The 11,064-nt window shown below is 38.7% G+C and overlaps 1 long non-coding RNA gene across 1 annotated transcript; it reads left to right on the top strand.

Moving 5' to 3' along the window:
- The first annotated feature begins 4,057 nt into the window (after positions 1-4,057).
- LOC127958895 (uncharacterized) lies at positions 4,058-9,916 on the top strand. Its single transcript, XR_008154169.1, has 4 exons — positions 4,058-7,092; positions 7,857-8,010; positions 9,143-9,235; positions 9,348-9,916. It is a non-coding gene; the product is annotated as an uncharacterized LOC127958895 (long non-coding RNA).
- The last annotated feature ends 1,148 nt before the right edge of the window (positions 9,917-11,064 follow it).

Here is an 11,064-nt window from a genome sequence, read left to right as displayed (position 1 = left end):
GGAGTTTTAGCAAACTGACACTAACCAGGGCCTCTTTTAGTGCCACTGTCCATTTGAGGTGAGAACACCGGAGGATACCGGCTTCACACAAAGGCTATAGAACCTAGCAAACGTGTTGGGGGTCGCCAAACCCGCAGCTCTACAGATATCTGTCAGTGAGGCACCACGAGCCAGCGCCCAGGAGGATGCAACACTTCTGGGTGCAGTTGCAGGGTTTTCAATGAAAGAAACTTTGACTCAACTGAGTGCAAAGGCTCAAATGGGCCCTGCTGTAGTGATTTAAGCCCATTCTACGTGCACCCCCAGCTGGTGGTGAAGGCATCTGTGTAAACCACAGCATGCCTGGAGACCTGTTCCAGTGGCACACCTGCATGGAGGAATGTAAGATCTGACCACAGGGTGAAGGTTTGGTGACAGGCCATAACTTGGACCCAGTGTGCCACGCTTCCATGCCCACCTGTGGACTCGGCCATGAAGCCAGTGCTTAAGCGGTCTCATATGCAATGCAATAGCCCTAGCGGTGTAAGTGCCGCTGCTGCTGCCATATGCCCCAGGAGCCTCTGAAATAGTTACAGTGGGACCGCTGTCTTTTCCTTGAACGAATTCAAGCAGGTCAGCACCGACCACGCATGTTCCTCTGTAAGGCGTGCTGTCTGTTCGAATGACTCCAACTCCATACCAAGAAAAGAGATACTCTGCATCAGGAGAGTTTGCTCTTTTCCCAGTTGACCCGAAGACCCAACAGGCTGAGGTGCCGGAGCTGAAACTGTTCCCGAGACTGTGCCAGTATGAGCCAATAGTTGATATAGTTGAGGATGCAAACACCCTGCTCTCTGTGGGTAACTCTGTGACTTTCATGAAGACAAGGGGAGACAGGGACAGCATGAAGGGCAGGACCTTGTACTGATATGCCTGTCCTTCGAACGCAAACCACAAAAATCGTCTGTGGCATTGAAGGATCGACACATGAAAGTATGTATTCTTCAGGTCGATTGCTGTAAACCAATCTCGGGGATGGACGAACTTGAAGATGCGTTTCTGCATCAACATCTTGAACGGTTAAAGGCCTGGTCCAAGATCGCTTGTAACCCACCGCCTTTCTTGGGGACAATGAAGTAAGGACTATAAGACCCTGTCCTCATATCAGTTAGAGGGACTGGCTCTATCGTGTCCTTCGCCAGTAGGTCTGCAATCTCCACACTCAAGACAGGAGCATCGGCCTCCTTCACTGTTGTGAAGCAGATGCTGCTGAACTGAATTGCATAGCTGAGCTGATGGTATGCAGAAGCCAGCGAGACGGGCTGGGTATCGCTAGTCAGGCACCCAGATACTGTCAGATACCGGTGAGAATTGGTTCTGGTTTAGGATTGGTTCCGTTCCGCAAACACAAAAAGCTTCCAAAAGCATGTTGAACTCGTAGCTCATTGAAGACACTTGGATGGAGCAGAACAATATTGTCGCTCGGCTTCAAAGCAAACAGCAGGTATGCATTGCAGCTGCTGCCTTCTCATACTCACGCTGTGATCAGCTGCAGCTGGATGCAATAATTGCATGCCAATTGGCATTGGTTTGTTTAGTTTACACTTGAAGTAGATTGGTCTATCGAAGCGATATCCCAATTCGTCAGTCACCGACGTGACGTTGAGAGTGACCGACTGAAAGGAAATATAAAATAACTAATACATAATGTTTCTAGGCTGTCTTTCATTTGTGCATTTCTAAATACCATTTTTTCTCTACTTTTTTTTTTTTTTTGCAATATAGTTACTGTAAAGTAATAATATTTAATACTGAAGCACCTTTTCATAAATATGAATCACTTTTAAACAGGTTTTGATACGTTTTTCATCAGTGCATCAACACTAAGCAGAATAGTCCATCAGAGAGGTCATCGGAGAAAGGGAGGCAGAGGACTGTCCACAATTGTCCATCATGTGGCAGGACCTGAAAAGATCAACTGTCAATTAATCTATTCATTAAGATTTAAAGTACAAAGTAAAGGGCATTACTGTATACATGACTGCTAGAAATGTGCTTTTATGCATTTATGTGAAGTATCCTTTACAATATTGACCTATATTCTTTGCTCAGAATTGACATTTGACATTGAAGACATTCAAACTATTTTATTAAACACTCCATACTATAGATATTGTAGCAATACTGTATTTTTATGTTGCTTTGATTAGGCAATGTATTTGTTTTCCTGAATGTGACAACTACATTTTCAGAACTGATTTGAACTGATCAGTATGGAGCTATTATTATGACAAAATAATTCGAATTTGAATTGTGTAAACTTGAATTATTTGCAAGTGTAATCTAACAAAATTTAATTTTAGATTAGATTAGATTAGATTCAACTTTATTGTCATTATGCAGAGTACAAGTACAGAGCTAATGGTGGTGGCTTTAGGTGGTAGTTTAAATAGTTCTGAATTTGATTTTTGTAAACGAATATTGAACATTTGAAATTTAACAAACTGAAATGTTTTTATGGCTGAATTTCATAGATGTGTATTTTCAAACAGCTAGTTTTTTTGTTCTGAATTCTTATACTGCAAATATTCATTTAAAAAAAATCAGATTCAAGTTTTCAAGATGAAGAAATTCTGAACTTCAAATTCAGTTTTCTAAAATTCAATGTCAAAAATTCAAACTCAAAAATTTAGATCTTACAGAAAGTAGGTCACAGGTCATCCTCAGGGAAGAGTAGATGATCTCAAAGTCGAACAGAAAATTTTGGCCAATTGGGGACTACGGAAGTTTTCCAGCGCAAACGTGGTCGTGGTTCAAGAGGTTGCCACTCTCTGACTCTGATCATGAATCGCCCAGTGTTGTGTAATATTCGGTTCCCGTGAAAAACTGTTCCCGTTGGGGGAGTTAACATGAATATTCATTAGTTCCCTTATTGTGAGTGTGTCCTTGAAACAACGTGCAAATGAATGGAACTGAAAATATCAGTGCATGCTCGTCAAATCTCTGTTTGATTTAATGGATTATTTTGAACAGGTAACGAAGTGTCAATGTTAAGTGTTAATTAGCATTAACTGCAACAGTGCCAAAACAATGGATAGTTTGTGTAATATGATAAATTGTCTTCCATGTTTTGCTTGATTGATTACAGGCACACAGAAAAACAATCAATAAGCTAATTTAACCTGTCTTACCTAATATAGTTTTTACTGTTTGGTGTATTTCGCTTTTTATATATTTCGTTTGTGCACACTAAAAAATGTTGGGTTAAAAATAACCCAACAAGTAACCCAACTATGGGTTGGTATAGCACCTTCCGATCTGTGGGTTATTTCAACCCAACCCATTGGGTTAAAATCCTGTTGGGTTAAAAGTTACCCAACAGTTGAGTTAATTATTTATATTAATTAACATCAGTATTTGTATTAAAAATTACTTAATACAATCATATTTTGAATCTACTTTGTTGTAACTTAGATATTTTATTTTAATATGCAAGTAACACATTTACAAATATTTTTGAACATATTTTATTTAAATGTACAAGACGTAAAAATACAACTGACATTTTCAAGATGTACATATGTGTCAATTCATATTCATATCAAAACACACAATTGTGCTAATACAGTTAACAGCTGTGGCCTAATGGTTAGAGTTGGACCTGTAACCCAAAAGTCGCAGGTTTGAGTCTCGGTGCTGGTAGGAGTTGTAGGTGGAGGGAGTGAATGAACAGCGCTCTCTTCCACCCTCAATACCCATGGCTGAAGTGCCCTTGAGCAAGGCACTGACCCCCAGTTGCTCTCCGAACGCTGGATCTATTGCTGCCCACTGCTCCGGGTGTGTGTTCACTTCTCACTGCTGTGTTTGTGCACTTGGACGGGTTAAATGCAGAGCACCAATTCCGAATATGGGTTACCACACTTGGCAAATATTACGACTTTCACATAAAATGAACATAACATATAATAAAAAATAAAATAAAAATCATAAAATCAAGTAATAATAATAAAAATATACCAGCTGCTGGACCTACTGATGATCAATAAAATAAATTTTTTTTACTGATTACAAAATACAAAGTTCTAAGGAGGAGACAGTGTGCAGAAGAAACTATTAAAGATTGTGTGTTACAAAAACTCTCAAATATGAGCAGAGGGCTTTGGGTAGTAGATGTCATATACAAAGAAATGTTTGAAACACGTCTCCTGTTCCATCGCCTCCCAGTTTAAAATAATAAAATCTTGGGAGGAGTTTTCCTTGTCACCAAGCACCAGGGGTCTCATGTATCAACCTTGCGTAGGCACAAAAACTTTGCGTACGCCAGCTTTCACGCTCACGGTCGGATGTACTAACAGTGAAATTAACGCAAGAATGTGCATTCCTCCAAGCCAATTTTGTGTCTGGCGTACGTTCATTTCTCATTGTTTTTGTTCGTTGGCGACTCTTACAGGCAATGAAGTGAAGTTGCAAACATTACACAACAAATTGTTCTACAAATCTGGCACCACCACCTGTGGGAAGCATTGCAATTAATTTGCAATTTATAAAATAATTGACATATATTGTCACACAAGCCTTATTATAATTATAATTAATATTATATAAATTATGCAATTAAATAAGAACATATAAAAGCATAACGGTTGAAACAACCCTTAGTCTATGGCAATGGCAGCGTTGGCCTTATTAGAGGACATTGCTAATGGCAGAATCCGACGAGAACGAGTTTTAGGGACCACTATGATTTTCTGGTCCAGGATGATGACTGGCTTATCAGCCGTTTCAGATTTCCAAGGGCTATCCTCTTGGAGCTCTGTGCCGAGTTGGGTCTGAATCTAGAGAGAGAGACAATGAGGAGCCACGCAATACCCGTTCTCTTGCAGGTGCTGACAACACTTGGTTTCCTGGCAACTGGTTCTTTCCAAAGGGAACTGGCAGACCGCTCAGGAATAAGCCAGTCGTCTTTGAGCCGGGCAATGCCAGCGGTATGGGACGGGATCATCCGCATGTCTACCAGGTATATCAGGTTCCCATATGATGCAGTTGACCAGCCAAACATTAAAATGCAATTTGCAGCGATAGCCGGTTTTCCTAATGTTATCGGAGCGATCGACTGCATACACATTGCTATAAAGGCGCCATCTGAAGAAGAATTTGCATATGTGAATCGGAAACATTTCCATTCAATAAATGTACATATAATATGTGATGCACAAATGCGCCTAACAAATATTGTGGCAAGGTGGCCTGGGTCAACCCATGATTCATACATCCTTACAAACAGCATGGTTGGGATGAGGCTCCAAGCTGGCATTGTGCGTGATGGGTGGCTTCTTGGTAAGTGCATGATTCTATCTAATTGTAGTTTTTTTTTTTTTTTTTGCATATAATTATTAATTAACCCTTCAGGAGACCACGGTTATCCACTAAAAACGTGGCTTTTAACCCCCCTCACCAACCCACAAACTGACCGAGAGCGCAGATACATCGATGACCATTCTTGCACTCGTTCAATTGTAGAACGGGCGATTGGGCAGCTGAAATGTCGGTGGCGCTGCCTTGACAGGACTGGGGGGATGTTGTTATACCGCCCTGACAAGGTGTGCCGCATTGTGCTGGCCTTTGGTGTGCTGCACAATGTCGTGCACAGGCATGGCATACCACTTGGTGAGGTGGCAGCACCGCCAGATGACCCCGACCCAGGACCAATTTATGTGCAGCCCAACCAACAAGCCGTTCATGCACGCCAACATGTGATTGCGACAATATAAATGGTAATCAGAAACAAAAGTTCACTTTTTGATCAATTCCTTTAATGAGTGGCTCATGTCTGTGAATGCGTCAGTGATATTTTTCAGGTGACTGTTAATTTCCCCGATGGCCATAACGATTTGCTATTGTGACTCCAAAACAGCATGTGTCAAGACGCGGCCAGATGGACGGGCGTCAGCACTGGGGAGAGCACTGGAAACGCTGGGCACAGTGGGCGCTGGCTGCTCAGAAGGGGCGGACTCCGAATGCCCCTCCTGGGCAGTGGATGTTTCGGCTGTTGCGCCATATGGGTCTAATTAAAAAGGCAAATGTTAACTGTAATTTAAGTACGTTCCATTTTTAAGGGGCACTCACATTTGCAATAAATGAAATAGATCCGTAAAATCTCTGGTGTACTTTTGGTCCACTACACGCGTTGTGCTTGTGCATGTGCGCTCAATTTTACGTTAATTGGGATGTACAAAGGGAATATGCGTGGAATCCTTCGTATGCAGAGATTCATACATCTGTTTTTTTTTGTGCGTACGCACATTTACAGCTTTGTCCGTACGCAATGTTATAGTATGAATTCAACGCAAGTCTTTGTATATGACGCCCCAGGACATTTAGATTCTGGCTTGTCTCGTGATTCCTGTACAGCACTAATTAGTGCCAACCTTAAAAGAATAATAATAATAATAATAATAAAAGTTCAGTTAACATGCATTGTGAAGATATTTCATTGATACACTCAATTTACAAATGAGTGAATTTAAATGAGTTAAAAGCTATAGCGAATTTAAATTGGTTAAAGTGATAATTCACCCATAAATGAAAATTCTGTCATTTTTTTATTCAAAATATCTTCTTGGAACTATTTGTATTGTACAACGTGTGTCTTATACAAAATAAATAAAGGTGACTTGACTACACAGGGCACTGTAATTTTAAGTGTTGCTTTTACTTACAGGTTGAATGTCAATGAAGGAACGCTTCATTTCCGTGTATGATGTGCACACCATTTTTCCATTAGTGTGGTATGGTGCAGATGCACTGTAAAAAATGACTGATGCAAAAAGTTGTACAAATGAGGAAATACATGTTGGCTCAACATAATGGTTGTGTCAAAAAAGAAAAATATGTTTGGTCAATGATAGCATGATTTCCATGAAAGTACTACAAAATGTTCATCAAGAGAAAATAAATAATTGTGTTGAGAGAACTTTTAACGTTGCACAAAAAATATTATGTTGGCCGAGCAAGAGGGAACAGCGTCAATCGTCTGAGCATGCGCAAAGGAGTTCTACCAGGTGCAGGCAGCAGGCTGGAGTTTCCCCCACCACGAGTCACGACATCGCACTGGTGAGTACTTTGTGCTGCAAGTTAATGAGCAAATTTAGGTTAAGAATATATCGATTGTCTATCAACAAAGTTTAAAATCGCTTTATTGTGAGTACCTACAGTGATTAGCAGTGCTGGAAAATAACATGTTTAACACATAAAGCTTAGCATTCCTTTCCAACTGGCATGTGATTTAAAGTCGACCCTAACGGTTAAGCATGACATGTTCCCGTTTAATATTTTTAATGGTCAATATTTTCAAATTCCATTTACATTTTGGCTTATGATATGTATGATAATTGACTGTAACAGACAGCTAGTCTTGACAACTTGTGCTTTTGCTATACAGAGCGACTGATAATTTAGGCTAACGTTAGTTCTAACAGTTAGTTGGCATTCAAAGCATGTGTGCCTTCATGTTAGCAGCTAGTACTTTGCACAAAGCTTCCTTTTGCAAGAACGAAATAACATTTCAGTCTGATAAAAATAAATAAATAAATAAAAATTTGTGCTAACACGCAAATGAATAGCTGCTAATGTTATCAGATTTGTAAGTTGTTTAACGTTATCAGTTTGCCAACATGTTTCCGTTTAATATTTTTAATGGTCAATATTTTCAAATTCCATTTGCATTTTGGCTTATTATATATTTGATAATTGACTGTAACAGACAGTTAGTATTGACAACTTATGCTTTTGCTATCACAGAGTGACTGATAATTTAGGCTAGGAAATAATTTGCTTTGCTTTTAATTGTTTGCTTCTGAATCTTTCATTACCCACAGGTTTGCATCTAACGTATTGGGGTAACCGTGAAGTTAGCCATTCCTGACAGCGCTGGACAATCACACCCAGGGGTTGCTAAAGATGTACAGAACCAAAGCAAGACAGGGAAGGTGAAACAACTTGGATGAACTTCTGGAACAACTGGATGCCCAGGTATGTTAATCATTTCTTTGTATAAAATATAACAGTGTTAAACAGTGTAACATAATTTTCTGATATCTGTGTAAGAGAAGAAACTGCCAACAGCTCACTGCTCCACAAAAACTCAACATTTTAATTTCAAGGTCTCTGGCAGTTGAGTTGATACTTTGTCTTGTGACATTTATCCAATGCGTATTATGTGAGCAATAGAATTACATCATATGATCAGAATTTGTCAAAAATGTTCCATGTATACTTGATGTTGATGATCTACAATACAAGTACAAATCCCGCAAATACATAATATAATGTATGCCATAAATGGCGTTCAGAGATGATGGCTTATTTTTTTGCTTGTGGGATGTCACATGTATTGTTTACTTTATCTTATTTACATGGAGTGTACATGGAAACTCGGTGAGATTTTGATTATGGTGCTAATTTATTGTTTCAATTGGTATGGATAACAAAATAGGCAAAGCAGTCAACTTCCCTGTTTATGACCTTGAGATCAACATGTATGCATTAGAGAGAAATATTTTGGTGTAGTATTAAGCTGTTTTTCTCCTATCATAGCTCCGTTTGACCAGCACCTACATACTGTGCAAAATTGACTAATTTCACCATTGGTTAATCTTGATCAGCCTCATGAAAGTCACCTGACGCACTTTTGGTCAATATGACTGAACAAAAAACAGCCAACGAGCACACAGCATGTTTGAGATCTATTTTAGGACTGTTAGAAAACCACTCTCAGTATCTAACCTAAGTAGACTCTGGGAATGTTATTCCAACAGTCTTAAAGGGATACCCCACTGACATTCTTCTAAATATCTTCCTTTCTGTTCAGCAGAAGAAAGAAATTCATAAAGGTTTGAAACAAAATGAGGGTGAGTATATGATGACAGAACTTTCATTTTTCAGTGGAGTATCTCTTTAAGGGACTGCGGACTTGCTGCATTTGTTAGCTGATTATCCCCCGCAGATTGTAATCTTAATGTATTTCAGGTAACTATTTCATGAAGTTGAAATGATGCCCAATGGTGAAAAGAGTAGGTGATCCTAAACTTTTGGTAGAGTATATGTGTAACCTCTTTGTTAATTAAGTGACTTAATAATGTCTTATTGATGGTCTTTTTGGCAGACCACAGATCTAACTACTTATAGAAGGTCTTCTGTTCTTCGTGGTCTTCCACTGTACTTGAGAGAGCCAGCTTCAATTTCAAAGACTATTAAGGTAATTAATTTGAATATTTTTAATATGGTCTTACTGTTTGTGATGCAGTAGTGATTGCATAAGACATTATGCTTTCAGTCTGACACTAAAAATAATTTATTTTGTTTCACAGGATACTGAGGCATTGGGGCCACACACAAAGGCCATGAAAATGGGGATCCTGGAAGTGACTGACAGTTCTACCAACTCAGGACCATATCCCACAGTGGTCGATGTGGCTGTAGTACTGGAGGAGGAAGCTGTCATGGACAATCTGGGAGACTTCACAAATGCCCTCATGATGCTTGTTTTGGCACTGGTTGAATACTTGTGTAATATTTTACTTGAGCCTAACAGGCAAGTTCATATGTATTTAAATAAATACATAAAATCTTCTTTATCAAAGCACAGTGTGTAATTTATTTGAAATAATGAAAAATAGAGTATTTTGACCAAGATTAAATATTTAATACAACATTTTATTTCAATTTGAGTCTGCTTGCTGGCCCAACAAGCTATGTTTAGTCAACAGAAAATATTTAATTGACACAACGTTCTATTTCAAGTTCCGTCTACATGCAGGGGTAGTCAGCACAACACAAAAAAGTTGGTTTCAGCAACTTAAATTGGGCCAACTAAAAATTTTAGGTGCAACGGGTCACTAGAAATTTTTATGTTGGAGAGGCATATTTTTTTTTACAGTGTGGCAGGAAGGGTTTTAAAGGCAATTTCTGCACGAAGGCCTTTAAATGACAAAAGTACAGATATTTTACAGACAAGTAAAAAAAAGGCTAAGCTTACAGTTTACATTTTTACAGTCTTTGTGGGGATCTACTAGCATTTGCACTAAGAGACAGACTAAACCAGTTTTCACTCCCTCCAGAAAATTTGGCTATATTTGCGGCTAATGTGAGTAAATTTTACCACCCTTTACCCTTTGACTGATTTAGACTTGTAGGTAGGAACAAAAGTATGCTGTAAATGAAAGGAAGCTTTGTTAGACGGAATGCAACAATACACTTATTTCACCTCATTTGTCTTTTTTCATAATTTTTGGAAGTCAAAGGTCTTAGTAAAATTGAAAACGTATGTATCATTAATTTAAATAGGTTACTTACCCTGAAATGTTTCAATTAACAGGCAGAGATTCTATTATTGCATTTTTTCCTTCACGAAAAAGTCCATTGTCTAAAATATAAGTATAAACACATTTAGTACAACACATTTAAAAAACATGTCAATCAATGTAGCTTCATAAGAGAAACTGCTGTAAATATAGGGCATTCAGATAGGTGCATGACAATATTCAATATGAATAAATCATAAAAACAAAAGTGCTGGTGTGCTAATACGAATATGGCTTCTGTTTTACGCTCCCCTCTTAAAGGTTTGTTGTAGGAGTAACATTAACGTTATGTAAATTTGGGGCACTGGCATAAATTTTCGCTGAAAGAGCGGATTACCTCACGACTGCGCGCTTTTCTTTTGTCTGGGTTTTGAACTTTTATAACAGAGAATTGCAGGTTCATTCAAACGAATCTCGTGGAGTCTGCTGTCTGTCGCATGACCGATGTGTGAGCTCAGCGCACTCAGCTTCTTTCACTGGTCCGATCCGATAAATGGTCCATGCGGCGTTTTCTAACATTTTCATTAACTTTAAGTAATACTTGTCTAAACATTTTTCTAAACAAACGGACTAAAGGGTATTAAAACTTTTTTAACGTATAAAAAACAAGAATTAACGTATCAGACACATTAATTAATGTTATGACAGTTATATACATCATACGATTATATTAACAGTTACTTACCCTTCATAATCAGGCAGGCTTCCACTTATGTCCGTGCTG

Source organism: Carassius gibelio, chromosome B5, assembly GCF_023724105.1.
Source record: "Carassius gibelio isolate Cgi1373 ecotype wild population from Czech Republic chromosome B5, carGib1.2-hapl.c, whole genome shotgun sequence".
Taxonomy (NCBI): domain Eukaryota; kingdom Metazoa; phylum Chordata; class Actinopteri; order Cypriniformes; family Cyprinidae; genus Carassius; species Carassius gibelio.
The sequence above is the reverse complement of the archived record's forward strand: the minus strand, read 5'-3'. Positions and strand labels throughout refer to the sequence as shown.